Source organism: Pelophylax lessonae (assembly GCF_965119305.1).
Source record: "Pelophylax lessonae genome assembly, chromosome: 4".
In the NCBI taxonomy this organism is placed as follows: Eukaryota; Metazoa; Chordata; class Amphibia; order Anura; family Ranidae; genus Pelophylax; species Pelophylax lessonae.
The window spans coordinates 298,038,183-298,057,597 of record NC_138771.1 but is presented as its reverse complement, the minus strand read 5'-3'; the positions used below and the strand labels follow the sequence as shown (position 1 = coordinate 298,057,597).

Sequence of the window (19,415 nt, the reverse complement as noted above, 5' to 3'; positions counted from 1 at the left end):
GGCTCCTGGGTTTAGTAACACTTTAACTTCAATAAATCTAAAGATCTATTGTGATCTCTAGATTGTGCAATGTTATTGTATAGTGTATGGTCAGCTTTAATGGCTAGCACTCCTGCCTTGCAGCACAAGACTTACAGACCTGCATTGAGCAATGTTAGTGCGGCAATCTCCCCTTTTGAGCTATTGTGTTCTGACAGGGGTACTGCCCCCCCCCCCCCCCCCCGCCAGAACACGCTGATCAGCGCTGGCAGTCATTGGCCTAATGTGAATGCGGACTAATGTAAATGTGCAGTAAGTAAAGTGCTGTGGAAATTCACAGCATTTTATGAATACCTGCAATAGATAATAAATATATATATATATATATATATATATATACTAGAGCTGCTCAATTAATCATTAAAAAAAAATCACGATCTCGATCTTAAAACGGCATGTCCTGGTTTCATACAGAACTGTTCTCTGCTACTCATAGCTGTCAAAGGAAGAAAAAAAAAAGAGCCTCCAGCAAATATTTATCAACATTGTTAAGGCTGCTAGATAACTATAAACACAATGCTTTACAATGTATCATGTCCTTCTTTTACATCAAAGGAATGAACTTCCGTCTGTACGTGAGGGCAGTTTAACCTCTTAAAGACTAAGCCTTTTTCTGACACTTGTTGCTTACAAGTTAGGCTCCGTTCACATGTAGGCGTTTTGGGGCGTTTTTGGGGCGTTTTTCTGCTCTAGGATCAGCTCTCAAAACGCCCAACAAGACAAATCCTATTCATTTCAATGGCCCCTGTTCACATCTGAGCGTTTTGAAGCTGTATACAAAACGCCCCAACGCTCAAAAAAGTACATGAGCTTCTTTTTGGGCAGATTACAGGCGTTTTCCATTGATCTCTATTCAATCTAAAAACGCCTGCACAAAAATCGCGGTAAAAATCGCGGTAAAATCGCGGTAAAAAACGCCGCAAAAATCGCGGTAAAATCGCGGTAAAAAACGCGCGAAAAACGCTACGCTCAGGTGTGAATGTATACTTAAAATCAGTATTTTTTGCTAGAAAATTACTTAGAACCCCCAAGCATTATACATTTTTTTAACAGAGACCCTAGAGAATAAAATGGTGATCGTTGCAATATTTTTTGTCACACTGTATTTGCGCTGAAGTCTTTCAAACACAGTTTTTTGGGAAAAAATACACTTTAATGAATTTAAGAAAAACTAAACAGTAAAGTTAGCCCAATTTTTTTTTTGTATAATGTAAAAGATAATGTTACGCTGAGAATCATGAGAGGATGGTGATCTTCATTCTAAGAAAAAAAACTGCGATTCTCCTTTTATCCAGAATCTTGAAACTCTAATATATACTCACCAACCAATTTATTAGGTACACCTGTTCAATTTTTTGGTAACACGAATTGCTAATCAGCCAATCACATGACAGCAACTCAATGCATTTAGGCATCTAAACATGGTGAAGACAAATTGATGAAGTTCAAACCGAGCATCAGAATGGAGAAGAAAGGGGATTTAAGTGACTTTGAATGTGGCATGGTTGTTGGTGCCAGACAGGTTGGTCTGTATTTCAAAAACGGCTGATCTACTGGGATTTTCACACACAACCATCTCTAGGGGTGTACAGAGAATGGTCCGAAAAAGAGAAAATATCCAGTGAGCGGCAGTTGTGTGGATGGAAACACCTTGTTGATGTGAGAGGTCAGAGGAGAATAGGCAGACTGGTTCTAGATAATAGAAAGGCAACAGTAACTCAAATAACCACTTGTTACAACCAAGGTATGCAGAATACCATCTCTGAATGCACAACACATTGAACCTTGAAGAAGATGGGCTACAGCAGCAGAAGACCACACCAGGGTGCCACTCCTGTCAGCTAATAACAGGAAACTGAGGCTAAAATTTCCACAGGCTCACCATTAACCACTTGCCGACCGGTCACGTTGACCGTACTGCGGCAAAGTGGCACGATTCCATCCAGCGACGTAGACCTACGTCGCTGGACTCCTCCCCCTGTAGGCGGCGCTCGCGCGCCGCCGGTGGCGCGCTCCCGCTTTTTCATTCACAGCGGGAGTCGGGCCAGGGGAGGAGCGGCGGCAATCGCCGCTGCTCTTCCCCGATCATCGGGGAATCTAGTTTGGAGATCCGCCTGCCTGTGTAAACAGAGCAGGCGGATCTCCTAAGTGACAGGAAGTGACAGATCGCAGTGTTCAGCATAGCTGGACATCCGATCTGTCCCTGACTCACTCACCTCCCCCCCCCCCCCACACGTCAGTAAGCACCAGGCATACATTAACCCCTCCCTCTCCAATAAAATTAACCCCTTCACTGCCAGGGTAATTTTTACAGTAACAGTGCATATTTATAGCACTGATTACTGTAGTAATGTCACTGGTACCCCCAAAAGTGTCAAAAATGTCAGTCAAGGGTCCGATCTGTGCGCCACAATGTCGCAGTCCAGCAAAAAAAATCGCAGATCGCCGCCATTACTCGTTAAAAAACAATTTTGATTTTTACATTTTTCTGTAAGCTAATGCAGAACAACTCCAGATTTTGCACTCTTTAGCGTTAGTAAATCAACTCCACAAGGACGTTCCATTAAAGCGGAGTTCCAGCCTATTCTGTGTTTATTAAAAGTCAGCAGCTACAAAAAGTGTAGCTGCTGACTTTTAATAAACACACACTCACCTGTCCCACAGTCCAGCAATGCGGCCGCCCGAAGCCTCGATCCTCTCCCTCTCCTCTCTGCGGCGTCGGCATCACTGGTGTGGGCACCTGGCTGTGACAGCTTGCGGCTTCACAGCCGGGTACACACTGCGCATGCGTGAGTTGCGCTGCGCGTCTTGATTGGCCGGCAATCTTCTGGGACCTCTAACATGTCCCAGAAGATTGCAGGGAGGGAGGGGGAGAGGAGAACTTCCGCTCAGGGCGCCGTGGCACTCCGAGTGGAAGTGGGAGCGGGTACTAGGTACCCGCTCCCCCCCCAAAAAAATGACATGCCAAATGTGGCATGTCAGGGGGTTAGGACTACCTAAAGCGGAAGTTCCACTTTTGGGTGGAACTCCGCTTTAGGTTCTTTTAGCCGGCATGTGGTGCGAGGCGGTGGATTGCCACGCAGTGCATTCCGCTAAATAAAGAATGCCCACTGCACCTGGTGTGAATACGCCCTAAAACTGTCAGACAGACTTTGCTCAGTGAGAGACAGCCTGATTAGTGCCTAATTTATATTATTATTTGGTTGATACATATTCCCCTTAATGTGCTGAAGTTGAGATCTGATTGGTTTGTTTTAGTGATTAAATTTTTTGTGTGTCATATGCGATCATTGTCCTTTGTACTGACATTCGTGTGTAGTGAACAGTGAGGCCAACGTGGTGATCATTCCTCTCCATAACATAAAGTTTTGGTGTTTGTGGTGTTGCTTAGTGAGTGTAATGATATCTCTATTCTGGGATGTTCTCATGTTCCCCCCAAAGCGGTTAAATTGTCACCCTTTCTTAATTTAGGAAAGGCCAACTTGCCTGAGATGGATATAGACAGGTGAAAATGGAAAGGAATTTATGGAAGTACACAGACTTGGATAGGAGAAAGGCACAAGTTTTTTTATTTATCAAGCCGTAGCTGTCAATATAATGAGAAGAGAAATAAAATACGTGGGCAGAAATATGGCATTGTAAAACTGTGTATGTTATTTAATGTGTTGATTAACCACTTCCCCTCTCACACGTGTACACTCCCTATGGACTGGTGCAGTATTTTACATTTCTGCTATGGTGACGTCAGCAAATGGAACAGTACACATTACAAGAAAACGGAGCAAGTAAGATGACATCTGCACACAGCGATTTGAACTGTTTGTAGTGATCTTTGATATGGGCATAACTTATGGGGGAGAGTTTACTTCCTCTTTAACCACTTCTGGACCAAAAGGTTTTACCCCCTTAATGACCAGGCCATTTGTTGCGATTCGGCACTGCGTTATTTCAACAGACAATTTTGCGGTCGTGCGACGCTGTACCTAAATAAAAGTGATGTCCTTTTTTTCCCACAAATAGAGCTTTCTTTTGGTGATATTTGATTACCTTTGCGATTTTTATTTTTGTGTTATAAACAAAAAAATAGCGACAATTCTGAAAAAAAAAAAATATATATTTTTCACAATCTGCTATATAACATTCCCCAAAAAAATTTTAAACCAACATTTTTTAACATTTTAGGCCAATTTGTTTTCTGCTACATATTTTTGGTAAAAAAAATCACAAAAGGCGTATTTTGATTGGTTTTCGCAAAAGTTATCGCGTCTAATAACCACGGGAAAGATTTATGTCATTTTTATTGTTTGTTTTTTTACTAGTAATGGCAGCAATCTGCGATTTTTAGCGGGACTGTGACATTGCAGCGGACAGATCGGACGCCTAACTGACATTTTTGACACTTTTGGGGGGACCAGTGACATTACTACAGTAATCAATGCTAAAAATATGCACTGTTACTGTGATAATGACACTGGCAGGGAAGGGGTTAACACAGTGGGTGATCAAGGGGTTAAATGTAAGCCTAGGGGAGTGTTTCTAACTGTATGGGGGTTGGGCTTTTGAAATGGTCACAGAGACCTGTGTTCTTGTATAGAAGGATCACATGGGCTCTATGACCATTCCAGAGAGAAGAACAGTCAGCTGTGTTTACAACAGCTGCCCGTCCTTCTCTCTCAGCGGGGAGCGATCGCGGGTGGCCGGCGGCAATCGGATTCGCTGGCCCCGTGCATCGGAGTGCCTCCTGCCGAGTGAGGGCTGGGAGCGCGTTGGCAGCGGCGCGTGCTCGCCCCCTAGCTGCAGGCGTGCGACCGATGTACAGCTACGTCGGGTTGCGCAGGAGGAGGCTGCCTGCCACAGTAAAACTGCAGTGGGCGGTTGCTAACAGTTTAACCTTCCTAGCGGTATTCCCGAGTGTGACTCGGGGTAAGATTTTAGTGCCAAAAGCGGTAACCCCGAGTCACACTCGGGGTAGCGCTAAGAAGATCGCTGGATGCTGGAAGAGGTTTTACTTACCTTTTCTCCGGGATCCAGCGAAGACTGCTGGCGGTATGCGGCGGCGGAGTTCTCTCCCGATCGTCTGTGAGCCCCGGCTTCCGTCTCCGGCGACGTGACGTCCGCCGGGGGGTGGAACCGGCGGCAAATTCAAATGTAAAATGCACCAAACACACTGATACCGTTCAAAATAAAATAAAATCATATCACATTGCCCCCCAGTGCCCTTTCCTGCAGTTTTACTGTACTTTTTATGTAAATATATGTGTATATATATATATATATATATATACGTATATATATATACACATACATATATATATATATATATACACACACATATATATATATATATATATATATATATATACGTATATACATATATACATATATATGTATATATATATAGACACACGTATATATATATATATACACGTAATTCTTGTGAATGAGCAGCCCAAACCAACTGTATTCATTATATATATGTATATATATATATATATATATATATGTATACATAATATATGTATACATACATATATATATATATATATATATATATATATATATATATATATATATAATAAATGTATACAGTTGGTTTGGGCTGCTCATTCACAAGAATTACATGCAAAATAATGGTACCGCTTTCAGCACCTAAAATCCAAAAGAATCATACCGCCAGGGAGGTTAAGGTAACAAAGTACAACAGCATATTAGTAGTGCACCAAAATGACAATTCTGAAACCAAAAATTCAGGATGCACACAAAAATAAAATGGACAGTTTTTACATTAAAAAAAAAAAAGCGAATTAAAGTGGTTGTAATGGCTGAAATTTTTTTTTACCTTCTAGCATTCTATGCATGAAGGTAAAAAACCTTAAGTGTGCAGCTCCCTCCTTAGCCCCCCCACTTACTTACCTAAGCTCGATCTAGCAATGTGCACATGACCCCGAGGCTTTCCCAGATCTCTCCCTCCTGATTGGCTGGGATGCAGCTTCTGCTGCTGTCAATCACAGCCAGTGAGGCGGAGCTGAGCCTCACTCTCTGTGTCTTAGGGCTCATGCACACTGCAGTTCAAGAATAAAAGCTGCTTTTACAGGCATCTGAGCTTTTATTTCTCTGCTTAAAAGCTTAAAGAAACTTGCACTTTTGTGCTCTATTGCAAGTTTTTATTGAGCTTCTTTGAGCTTTTTTGAGCATAAATGTTTTTTTTTTCTTTTTTCACAAACCCTCCCTCAGCTCATTTTATTTATTTATATTTTTTTTTTGTGCATTTACATTTTCTTTTGAGCTTTTTCATGCTTTTTTGCCCTTTTTTGGACACTTAGGCATCTTTTCTGTTTAAAAGTTCCTCTCAAAAATGTGAGTTTGGTGGGCGGTTTTCCTGCTTGTAAGATGATATGCCTGTAAACGCCTGAAAAAGCCATAGTGTGCATGGACACGTTGGTTAGCTAACATGGAGAGGAGTTTCCAGGCAGAAAAAAATGAGAGCTCAAAAGCCTGTTGGAGCAGCTTCTTTAAACTTTTTTGAGCTGCACTGTAGTGTACATGAGCTCTTATGGACGCAGAGAACTGGCTTGGTAGTGAGCAAGCACGAGTTCCCCCCACAGCAAGCGGCTTGCTATGTGGGCACTCAGCAAGGGGCCCAGAGTACCAGCGGGGTACCCGAGAAGAGAAGTATCGGGGCTGCTCTGTGCAAAACCACTGCACAGAGCAGGTAAGTATAACATGTTTTTTTTTTTTTTTATAAAATTTTTTCCTTTACAGCCACTTTAATGTGGCTGGCATTTTTATATTGAAGTCAATAGGATGCGATTTAGCATTGAAGTCAATGAGATGCAGCATGCCATTATCGGCACTTTTTTTTTCTATCTGCAAAGCGCCCATAATACAATTTTAGGCCGATAATTTTTGGCTGCTGATATATAAGTGCTTCCCTACAACATATATTGTATTTTAAAGGACAGCCAGGCATCCTTTTCTGAAAAAAAAAAAAAAAAAAAGTACTTTCTATTTGTTGACCAGTGTTTGAAAATAAATAGTGTTATTGTAGATAACACTACATTTTTCTGTAATTTGTCCAGTTTAAGAGCCGGTTCACACTGAGGCGATCCGACTTCGAGGGGTGACCTGTGTGCACCGCGACTTCGGCGCGACTTGCAGGGACTTCACAATGGAAGTCAATGCAAGTCGCTCCCAGGTCGCCCCAAAGTAGTACAGGACCCTTTTTCTAAGTCGGAGCAACTTGTGTCGCTCCTATTAGAACGGGTCCTGTGCTAATCAATGGCGAGCGACCGACCGCTACTTGTCATGCTGACAAGTCGCCTGACAAGTCGCGCTAGTCTGAATGGGGTCTTAAATACACTAAAATTATGATTCTGGTATAAACAATTGTTTCTTACAAAAGAAAATAAAGTGGTTTTATTTTAACTTTGTGTTTTTTTGAAATGTAATGTTTGAAAAAAATCTCAAACAAAATAAATAAACTAAAAAAAGTTTCAAAATATTTTTTAATAAAATAGAAAATAAATAAAAATCAGCTGGAAAATAATAGTTTAAGGGAGAAAAAGAAGGCATTAATTAGGGTTTAGTAGGGTAAACAAATAGTTGAAAAGGGGTTAAACAGAGGCAAATTTTATTTAAAAAAAAAAAAAAACATACTTTTTTTTACTTGTCAGATTGCTTTACATGACATCATATACAATCTGAAGCTGATCCCCATTGAAGAAGAATGAAACAGAGTAGATAGAAACAGTAACAATGTTATTTTGTATCTTTCTATTTCGCTTCTAAGGCCCCTTTCACACTTGTGTGAGGTGTCCTGTGACTTGGGACTGCAAAGGTCAGCAAACTTACTCAGCTTTTCCATATATTCCTGTTGAGAATCCATGATTTGTAATAAAAAAAATGATGAACTTTTTGATATATTATTTTTACTACAGAATTTCTCACACCTTTATTGTCTCTCTGATGTAATGTTTCCAGGGGAGCATTTGGTCCCCGGGCCAGTACAAATAATATATGTTGAGTTGAAGGCTTGGAGTGGAGATTCAAACTTTAATCAAAGCAGGGTGCATAGCCAGTAACAACTTCTAGGCATTATATAGCTGCCCGCTCTCTCTTCATACCTGTAGTCACAGCTCCTGGCAGAAGAAAGTCTTCCAGCTTCACCTTCCTTTACTTTGTCAATACGAAATGTTATGCAGTCTAAAAAAGAGAGGTACATTGGGAGCGAATTCTGGAAGATTGCAACACTGTGAAATGCATTGTGCTCATTAGTTTAACAAAGCTGAATAATAAGGATTATTTCTCATGATGTCATGGTATATCCTTTAGGTAAGTCGATATCATTTATAAAAGAAGCATTCTTCTTTTTCAGCTCACAAAGTACATTTTCAGTTACAACTGATTCCTTACAAACCCAAAAGTGAGTACACATTTTTGTAAATATTTTATTATATCTTTTTATGTGACAGCACTGAAGTAATGACACTTTGTTACAATGTAAAGTAGTGAGTGTACAGCTTGTATAACAGTGTAAATTAGCTGTCCCCTATAAATAACTCAACACACATCCATTAAAGTCTAAACTGCTGGCAACAAAAGTGAGTACACCCCTAAGTTGAAAATGTCCAAATTGGACCCAAAGTGTGAATATTTTGTGGGGCCCCATTATTTCCAGCACTGCCTTAATCCTCTTGGGCATGAAGTTTACCAGAGCTTCACAGGTTGCCACTGGAGTCCTCTTCCACTCCTCCATGATGACATCATGGAGCTGGTGGATGTTAGAGACCTTGCGCTCCTCCACCTTCCGTTTGAGGATGCCCCACAGATGCTCAATAGGGTTTAGGTCTGGAGACATGCTTGGCCAGTCCTTTACCCTCAGCTTTTTAGCAAGGCAGTGGTTGTCTTGGAGGTGTGTTTGGGGTCGTTATGTTGGAATACTGCCCTGTTGCCCCGTCTCCAAAGGGAGGGGATCATGCTTTGCTTCAGTATGTCACAGTAAATGTTGGCATTCATAGTTCCCTCAATGAAATGTAGCTTCCCAGTGCCAGCAGCACTGATGCAGCCCCAGACCATGACACTCCCACCACCATGCTTGACTGTAGGCAAGGCACACTTGTCTTTGTACTCCTCACCTGGTTGCCGCCACACACCCTTGACACCATCTGAACCAAATAAGTTTATCTTGGTCTCATCAGACCACAGGACATGGTTCCAGTAATCCATGTCCTTAGTCTGCTTGTCTTCAGCAAACCGTTTGCGGGCTTTCTTGTGCATCATCTTTAGAAGGGGCTTCCTTCTGGGTTGACAGCCATGCAGACTAATTTGATGCAGTGTGCGGCATATGGTCTGAGCACTGACAGGCTGAACCCCCCACCCCTTCAACCTCTGCAGCAATGCTGGCAGCACTCATACATCAATTTCCCAAAGACAGCCTCTGGATATGACGCTGAGCACATGCACTCAACTTTTTTGGTTGACCATGGTGAGGCCAGTTCTAAGTGGAACCTGTCCTGTTAAACCTCTGTATGGTCTTTGCCACCATGCTCAGTTTCAGGGTCTTGGCAATCTTCTTATAGCCTAGGTCATCTTTATGTAGAGCAAAATATATATTTTTTCAGATCCTTTAGAAAGTTCTTTGCCATGAGGTGCCATGTTCAATTTCCACTGACCAGTATGAGAGAGTGAGAGCGATAACACCAAATTTAACACACCTGCTCCCCATTCACACCTGAGACCTTGTAACACTAATGAGTCACATGACACCGAGGAGGGAAAATGGCTAATTGGGCCAAATTTGGACATTTTCACTTAGGGGTGTACTTACTTTTGTTGCCAGCTATTTAGACAATAATAGTTGTGTGCTGAGTTATTTTTGAGGGCACAGTAAATTTACACTGTTATATAAACTGTACACTCACTACATTACATTGTAGGAAAGTGTCATTTCTTAAGTGTTGTCACATGAAAAGATGTAATATAATAATAAAATATTAACAAAATTGTTACGTGTTGTACTCTCTTTTGTGAGATACTGTATACTGTATGTGTGGAAAGGTGTGGTTACAATAAATCAGATTCTTTAGGACATCCATTTCACCATGGCCACTAATCACTGTGAGATACTTTTTATGGTGCACTTATCTTAGCTCAAAGGAAATTGTCAATAACTTGGAAAAACCAGTTGGTTACGTTTACCTCCCAGGCCAAACATTCCCAGGCTTCCCCTGATTGTTGCTGTTGCTTAACAATCACGTATTTGTAATTTTATGCTTATGATAAAGTGAATCTGAGCTTTGCTCATGGAGAGCAAGTTTACTTCAATACAGACCTCCACAGCTGGATATACATACCTTGCTTCTGTTCCTCCGCAGGTCCATTCATCTGCTGGAAGCAGAAAGAAAGCCCTGGGTTGTGCTCCTCCTTACCTGGAATTAACAAGTATTGAATACAATTCCTGGTGCTGTTTCTAGGGTTAGGGAGATGAACCCAAACCTGTTTGTTTGCCCTGAATCGACAAAGCACAGGTTTATTCTAAAGTTATTGATTGGCCCAGCTGTAATATACTGTATGCTTGTCGATCTAAATTGTGGCGGTATTCCTTTCTTGGTAAATTCCAGTTTAAATGTGTTCTAAATGATAGAACCTGCCAATGGTGGACATAGTGCAGAATATAGGTGGCATCAGGGCCGGTGCTACCACTAGGCAAACTAGGCGGCCGCCTAGGGCGCACTGCCACCTAGGGGCGCAGCCATGGCCGGTGCCACATTCCTCTCCTGTCACCTCCTCATCCCCAAGGATGTCACCTCTAGAGAGGGGGGCACTTTGTATATAATGGGGTGGGCAGGGATAAAGGGCGGCAGTGTGTATGGAATGGGGGGTGTAGGGTTAAATGGGGGCAGTGTGTATAGGAAGGGATGTAGGGTTAAAGAGGGGCAGTGTGTGCAGGAAGGGGGTGTAGCATTAAATGAAGGCAGTGTGTACAGGAAGGGGGGGGCAGTGTGTACAAGAAGGGATGTGAAGGGTTAAAGGGGGGACGTTGCTTATGAAGGAGGAGTGTGTATATAAAGGGGGGTGTAGGGTCAAAGGGAGGCAGTGTGTATATGAAGGGGGGTGTAGGGTTAAAGAGAGGCAGTGTGTATGTGAAGGGGGTGTAGGGTTAAAGGGGGGCTGTGTGTACAGGAGGGGGAGAGTGGGGTTAAAAGGGGGGGCATTATGTACAGGAAGGGGGGCAATGTTTTTTTTTAATTATTTTTTGGGGGGGGGGGTGCAAGTAGCTAGTCTTGCCTAGGGTGCAAAATAGTCTAGCACCGTCCCTGGGTGGCATTTAGGTAGTACTGATAGGGCTAACAATGTGGTAAAGTTGATCTATCAGTTAATTTAATAGTCTTTTAAGTCCTACATTATCATTATATAGTTCAATGGTATATGTTTTTAAAATGCTGTACTTAATTTAAACATTAAGTAGTGCATGGCCTCTCTCAAATGACTTTGACTAGACAGAGGAAGAATCTGGGAGAATAATGTAATTGATCTGCTGCAGGCAGGAGGAAGCATTTCCTCAATTTAGTCCTCATCATCAATCAGACTGCAACTTTATAAGAAGTATTTTGTCAGTATAAAGATGCCACAGGCGTTCTTGGGACAAAGGCAGATGAACGCATGGTCAGGATGAGTACCGCAATCTCCAAGTGTTAACACATTACTTAGCAAAACAAAAAAAAAAGCGAGGTATGGATACATTTTTTGATCATAATTCTCGTTTGGGTCACAGGGGTACATGTAAATGTTCTCCTATGACCCAGTGTTTCCAAATAGCAGGCTATTGCCTGTGTCAGCTGACGGGGCAGAACCTAGTCCAATATTGTTGGGATCCACCAGTCTGCCTAATTGATAGCTGGCTCCACCTTTCAGTGCACAGCAGAGTGATAGAGCTAGTAGCACCTACCCCCTCCTCAGCCTGGACCTCCAGAGGGAGGTGGAGGAGCAGAGCATGGTGCAATGACTGACCGTCACAGTCATCGTTCTCTTGATGCCAGCAGCATGCTGAGAGCTGACCTATCAGTAGCTGTGTGATCTGTCAGCTCCTTTTCTTAGAGCCAGTGGGGGACATTTGCAATGTTGCACTGATGCTGCAGCATGGAGATTAGATTGAATTTTTTTCTTTTATACCCCATAACTCTCTCTTAACATAAAAAATATATATTTATTGCTATTTCCTCTTTAAATAATGAAGCACAGCATTCTCCCCTTCACAACCCCTGTTGTCTGTGCTGCTCCACAGTATGAAGTCACAATGTGTTCTGCTGATGCTCAGGTTCATTATGGTTCCTGTTTGCCAGTGTCAAGTCCACCTGTGAATCTACCACCCCCTTAACCAGTTCTGGACCAGAAGGCCCCCTTAATGATGGCCATTTTTTGCGATTCGGCACTGAAAAAAATCCTTCTTCTTGGGTTAAGCCAGCTCTATTTAAAAAAAAAAAAAAAATAGTTCTTTATTGAATTTTTCACATATAGAATCCAAGAGATAGTACAATAAATTGAGTGCAATATATAGCAGTCAAGATATGAAGTATAAGGAGTACAAGTATATGGTATAAGAATAATGTACAGGCGTGCGGTACAAAGAGAAAAAAAAAATAGCTGGAGGATCCGAAATATTACTTATCAAGTAGGGTGTTCATCAAAGACATTCAGTAAGATTATTCAGTAAGGATATTCAGCATGGTGATGGCGAGAGGCAGAGCAAGCTTGGGATGAATTATGTATTAAAGGATTCATATTCTTCAGGTTCGGGGTAGGCCAGGCCAGCGCCACAAATTAAACAAATTATAAAACCGTTTCTGGGGATACAAGAAACCGTTCAGACCAAATTGGTATGAAAACGGTGCTCCCTACTAATGTAAATACCAAACGGTCAATTTCCGGACCGGGGAGCCTTGGCAACCAAACAATAGTGTCCTAGCAGCCCCACACACCCCTATTGGGAACACTCAGTGTCTGATGGCCGCCCCCCCCGCTTATGTCCACTCCCCGCCGCTCCCCATCCCCCCCCCGTGCATCACCATGAAGTAAACAAGAAAGAGGTGGTTATGGATTTGAGCCCTTTCTATTTTGCCAAATGTGCCATGCCTTGTTACATTTATCGGTTGTCATGGTGGACATTGCTATTAAGCGCTCAATCGAGTGGTTATGATCGACCATCCTTTCCACCTCTGATGCGTTAAGGGCTAGAGGAGATTTCCAACGCTTTAGGATTAGTTGACGTGTGGTTAGGAGGATTTGTGAGATGATGGTCCTATGCCATGGGGGGAATGCCTCAATGCCTATGTTTAAAATAGCCAGTGCTGGATTGGGTCTAGTTATAATTTCCATGCAACATGAAATTAGTCAAAATATTTGGTTCCAAACACTGATTAGGTTAGGACATGACCAATGATACAGGTTTCCCACTTGGCCACAGCCTCTCCAGCACAAGGGGGATTGAGAGGGTGACATATTTGCTAGTCTATAGAGAGTGTAGTACCAGCAATTTTTATAGTTATTTCTCGGTGTCCTGAGCAGGGGGATGCTTGTGTTATTGCGCTTTTTGCATGTTTCCAATCAGTGTACGAGAATGTTTGATTAAGGTTTTTCTCCCACTTAAGCATGTTGTTTGATTTATGGTAGGAGGAATTGTGCTGTAGAAGGTTGTATAGATGGGAGATGCATCTTTTTTTGTTGAGAGTGGATGACAGCAGGATTTCCCTTAGTTTAGGGTGTATCCTGAATTGTGGTGGCTCGTTATTTCGCAGAAAGTGTAGTATTCTTATGCATGTGAATTGCGACATAGGAGGAAGAGTATATTTAACGCTCAATTCTTGCAGTGATAAAGACTTTTCACCGGCCAGAATGTCACTAGGTGTCTAATGCCTTGGTCTTTTATTATTCGGGTATTTAAGTTGCAGATTAGGGGTTGGAAGATCTCTATTTTTAGCGATGTCGTGGGGGGTATAAGATGTGGAGCCTCGAGATGGGTGAAGTGTCTCCAGGCTAATATGGAGGTTTTTGTAGTTGGGGGGATTTTTTTAAGATTTAATTGTTTCCACATATCAGCAAGTAGGAACAGAGTTAGGTCCTTACCCGGTACCATTGAGGCTTTGAGTCTAACCCACCTGGGTTTGTCTGTGCTGGAGAACCAGTGCTTCATTTGTTCAATCTGGACTGCCCAGTAGTAGTAAACCAGCACCTCCAGTGGAATTGTGTTATACAAGTGTAGAATGGGAGCATCTGGCTCTCTTCCCCTTCCAAATATATTTTTTAATAGTTTTTGACAAGGCTTTAATGTAATAGATTGGTATGGGAAGTGGTAGGGATCTACAGAGGTATAGAATTTGGGGGATTATAAACATTTTGATAGCTGCAATTCTACCAAACCAAGATATTTTGTGGCGTCCTAATTGATCCAACTCTTTTACTAATTTAGATTGAATGTTTTTGTAGTTCATTTGGATAATGGATTGGATGGAGGGGGTGAGGGTGATACCCAAATAGGGGACACCGTCGTCCCTCCAAGAGAATGGGAAGAGTTTCTGGAGGGAGCGTTTGGTAATCCTATTGGTACCCAGGTCTAGAATCAGCAATTTCGAGGCATTAACCTTGTAGTAGGAAAGGATCACAAAATTGTTTAGTGTTTGGTAGGCTGCTGGTAATGATGTGTGGGGGTTCGTCAGGAACAAAATTATGTCATCAGTGAATACATTTATTTTGTGATGAGTGTGGTGTATTTTAAAACCGGTAATGTCTGGATTCATTCTTATCACCTCGGCCAGGGATTCGATCATCAAGTTAAAAAGGGCTGGGGAAAGTGGGCATCCCTGGTGAGTGCCGTTGGATATTTTGAACTGTCTGGATAATATCCCAGAGGCGTTGACCCTAACTGGGGGATTGGAGTATAGGGCCAGAATAGCATTGAAGATTGGACCCTTCAAGCCATATTTGTGTAGGGCTAATTTCATGTAAAGCTAGTTCACTCTGTTGAACGCCTTCTCTGCGTCAATGGCTAACAGCAGAGAAGGCGTTCGTGTGCATTTTGCATAGTGTATCAGATTCAGCACCCTCCTGGTCGTGTCTGAGGTTTGCCTCCCCCATTAAGAAACCAGTCTGGTCCGTCTTGATCAATGATGGGAGGACTTTCATAAGACGCGTGGCCAAGATCTTGGCATAAATCTTAATGTCAGAGTTGAGAAAAGAAATTGGGCGAAAGTTTGCTGGAGTTACAGGATCTTTCCCTGATTTAGGTAAAGTGACCACCAGGGCCTTCAACATCTCAGACAGGAATGTCATTTCAAACATTGCTTTGTTGAAGACATCATTTAAGAATCTAGAAATAATGGTATCAAAGATCTTGTAATATTCGTTGGGCAGTCCGTCTGGGCCTGATTTGCTGTTGGGAAGGGTTTTAATCGTTCTACTGATTTCGGGACCTGATAATGGGGCATTAAGTTCATCCAGTTGTGTGCTGGATAGTGTGGGAAGATGTAAGAATGAAAAGAAGTTTTGTATAGCTGACTGAGAAGGTTGTGCGGTGTCGGGATCGTCCTTCAAGTTGTACAGGGCCTCGTAATAACTTGCAAATTCATCTGCTATTTCTTTGGGATTGGTGATGTGACTATTGCGGGTATTGTGTACGAGGTGAGAAATTCTGGACTTTGCCTGTACAGACTTACGTTTATGTGCTAAATATTTCCCTGTTTCTATTGGCTCCTACATAGTGGGCCACCTTGAGAGGTCTGATGTGTTTGTCGTACCTGTCGGTGAGGTGTAGTCTTAGCTCTTCTCTGAGTTTGGTGAGGGAGTGAGTTGTAGATGGAATGGACTTAATTTTGTTATGGGATTCTAGTCTATGGATTTTGGACAATAGAGTGTTAAGTTTGAGGTTATAGGCTTTGTTGAGCCTGGCACCTTGTTGGATACAAATGCCTCTGATATATGCCTTATGGGCATTCCAGAGTGGAAAGGCGTTATTCACTGAGTTTTGGTTGTTATCAAAGAATTCATTGAGCTGTTAACGTATAGCCTCTGATGGTCCCTTCTCCTGCAACACTTTTACATTACATCTCCAGATCATGGATCGGTCTACACTGTCCTTCTCCTCTATCGTTATGGTAATTGCTGCGTGGTCGGACCATGTAATGTCCTGTATAGAGGAGGAGGAAGTTAGTTGTAGCAGCCATTTATCTACCACAGATAGGTCAATGCGGGAGTATGTGCGATGCCTGGTGGAAAAAAAAGGTGTAATCTCTTTCCATCGCATGTTGACACCTCCAGACATTGTACACCTCTTCCACATGGAGCAAGTTTTTTAAGGAGTGGTGGCTCCTTAGAGCCACTGATTTAATGTCTAGGGTTTGATCTACAGTTAAATGAAAGTCCCCACATATTAATAGCCTCCCATACTAGACCTGGTTGATGAGTTTAAAGAGCCTCTTCAAGAAACAAAGCTGGTGTGAGTTCGGTGCGTATAGAGAGTCCAAGGGGCAGGGGGAGTTGTTCAGATCTCCTGTTATGATAACATAGCGTCCCACCTCATCTAGGTGGGATTCCTTCAATCAAAAGTTAATCGTATTCAGAATGGCAAGTAAAACTCCTCTTTTCTTTTCCTGCGCATTGTCTAAGAATATATAAGGATAGTCCCTGTGTGCGCAGTTAGGTGTTTCCCTCCTGAGGAAATGTGTTTCGTGGGCACAAACAATGTCATCTTTTGCCATAGTTGCTTCTCTCCACAATGAAAAACGGTTTGCGGGGTGGTTTTGTCCTTTTACGTAATTGAAAGGCACTTAATCGGCATCCTGGCAATGGGAGATGATGCGGGTTGAGGGATTGAGAGTGAGTTCATTTACACAGACTAGGTTTTCCACCTGTAGGTACGGATGTGACTCGGTGAGTGTGGTTATGATGATCCGGATAAGCCTTATAACGGAAGTGCCGTTTGGGAGACTGGATGTACTTGTACTGTGATAACTAACAAACATATATGAATTAGAACTGCAAGAACACGGGTTTGATGAGGAAAACGAAACAAATAAGAATGAGGTTTCCAAATCGAGGCGAGTACAGCTAACTACCAAAGCATCTATATGGGGGGAACCACAGGGTTAGAGGTCTTTCCCGGGCCCTGAGCTAAGCGGAGTGGTTGTAGTTTCTGTATCGAGCCTCCGGGAGGATGTGAGGATTTCTTTGAGGGCCTTTTTCGTGATACTATCTGCCATTCTTGACCCAGTTCACCAGGGTGTCAGGTAGCAGAGGAGGGTGGAGGTGCCTCTGAGATTATGCCTCATTGATACAGAAGTGACAGGCCTTCTTCCATCTTGAGTACATTGAATGAGGTTCCCTTGTATGTGATGGACAAGGTGGCAGGGTGTCTCCATTTGTGGGGTATGTTGTGGTTACAAAGAGCTTTTGTTACTTTGGCCAAGTTTCTTCTGCTTTGAAGAGTGTGACGGAAAGGTCTGGAAGTAATTGAAGGGCAGTATAGTGCTCTGGGAGTTGCGTGGCTTGTCGGAAGGCTGCCATTATTTTTTCTTTGGTCTGAAAAAGTGTACCCTTAACAAGACATCTCTGGGTGCTTCAGAGGAGATGAATGCGGGCTTAGGCAGTCTATGAATCCTATCAATGGATAGATCCAGGTCAGACAGATCTGGTGCTATAGCAGAGAACAGTTCATGTACATATTGGGAGAGTTGTCATGGTAAAATACTTTGTGGTATTCCTCGGATTTTAATATTGTTCCTTCTTGACCTGTCTTCCAAAGCTGCTGTCTTTGAGCCATGTTATTCCGTCCGTTTGGGTTGCATGAGCATCTACCATTGTGTTGAAGAATGATATATAATTGCTCAGGGAGTTCTCTATCCTCTCCACCCTGTCCCCTACTTGGTGTATTTCAGCCTTGCATTGGTGAACGCAAGCCAGGATATCATTTTGCAGAGATGTTCTTAAGGAGAGAAGTATCTCCTTCATTGTAGTGTCTGAGATTGGCTGCCTTTGTGGGGGGAAGTTCAAGAAGGGATCATGTTGTTGGGACCCATTTCCGGCCTGTGTGTGGTTTGGGGCACTCAACTCCATGTTGTAGGCCTGTACAGGCCGTGCAGGGGACACCATGCGAGGCCTGGATTTTGCGAGGCTTCTGGTGGTGGAGGAGGTATTCCCTGAGGAGTCCTTGCTGCTTGGCTAGGAGCCGGCTTGCTGAGGAAGGGGTCCTATGGGTCCTGTGAGGTGGTCCGGCACCATTAGGATGCCTGGTCGCGTCTCCCAAGCCATTTTGCTGAAGACCGCAGCCTAGTGGCTTGAAAAAGTTTTTAACTTTTACTGGGACGGGCTGCTTGATTTTGTGCCTGGGCATCTCCTGGTGGTTCCTGGCATAGATGGGCGTCTTGGTGGAGAATTCTGACCCTCGGATGGCTCGGATGGCGGCGGATTAGCTCGGGGCCTGGAGGAGCCTCTTCAGAATGTGGCCATCCTGCTGTGTTTACAACAGCTGACCGTCTTTCTCTCTCAGCGGGGAGCGATCGTGGGTGCCAGGCGGCAATCACAGCTGCTGGTCCTGTGGATTGGCGTCCCCGCCGCCTAGAGGGGGCAGGAGCGCGCTCGCCCCCCAGCATCACGCGTGCGACCAACGTAGGGCTATGTGGCGGGCGATCGGCAAATGGTTAATATAAGCAATTATAGAAGAAGGTAAGATGTGTATATATATGTACATTATTTTGTTGCGTGCCACATTAACTAAGCAGAGAGAACTGTTTCAGGTCTCTTTGTGCCACCCATGCCAGAGTCTGTTTTAGAGTAAAATAGACGTTGGCACAGGGTCTGATCATTATTAACAAAGGGATTGCAGTAATTTTCAGTATAGAAAACTGACATACATCCAAGCCAGATTAGATTTAGTGTAGAGGATGTGGACTGTCTGTAGACAACTCACATGACTCTCTGCCCGTGCAGTGATGCACAAGTCGAGCTTACATGGTTAACAACCCTCTGACTTCCCTCCCACACTTGAGTGGGGAGGGGATGGAGATCAGAGCGAGCAGCTCCAGTTGAACTGATCTGTGCTGTATCTGTTACAGACACATCATAGAACAGAGCTGATTGCTCCTAATTATCAAAGGGTCTTGCTCCCTTTTTTTAACTGGGAGAAGCATCTGCTCCATTTTCTCAGCTTAGATGAGTGGTGCAGACAAAAGCCTGTGCCACTCTTTAATTCCCTCAGTTATGTCTCATATGCTAAAACAAATGTGAATTTAGCCTAATGCCCCCTTCGTCTTTTATAATATGTCTGCATTTTGATCCATTACCAGTAATCACCTAGTTTGTAGCCATAAATAAAATAACTCAAGCTTGCA

General features: G+C 43.0%; 1 protein-coding gene across 1 annotated transcript in view; it reads left to right on the top strand.

The window, feature by feature from the left end:
• Positions 1–19,415, top strand: part of CFAP54 (cilia and flagella associated protein 54) — a 616,124-nt gene that overhangs the window by 7,611 nt on the left and 589,098 nt on the right. The gene's annotated exons all lie outside the window — the stretch shown is intronic.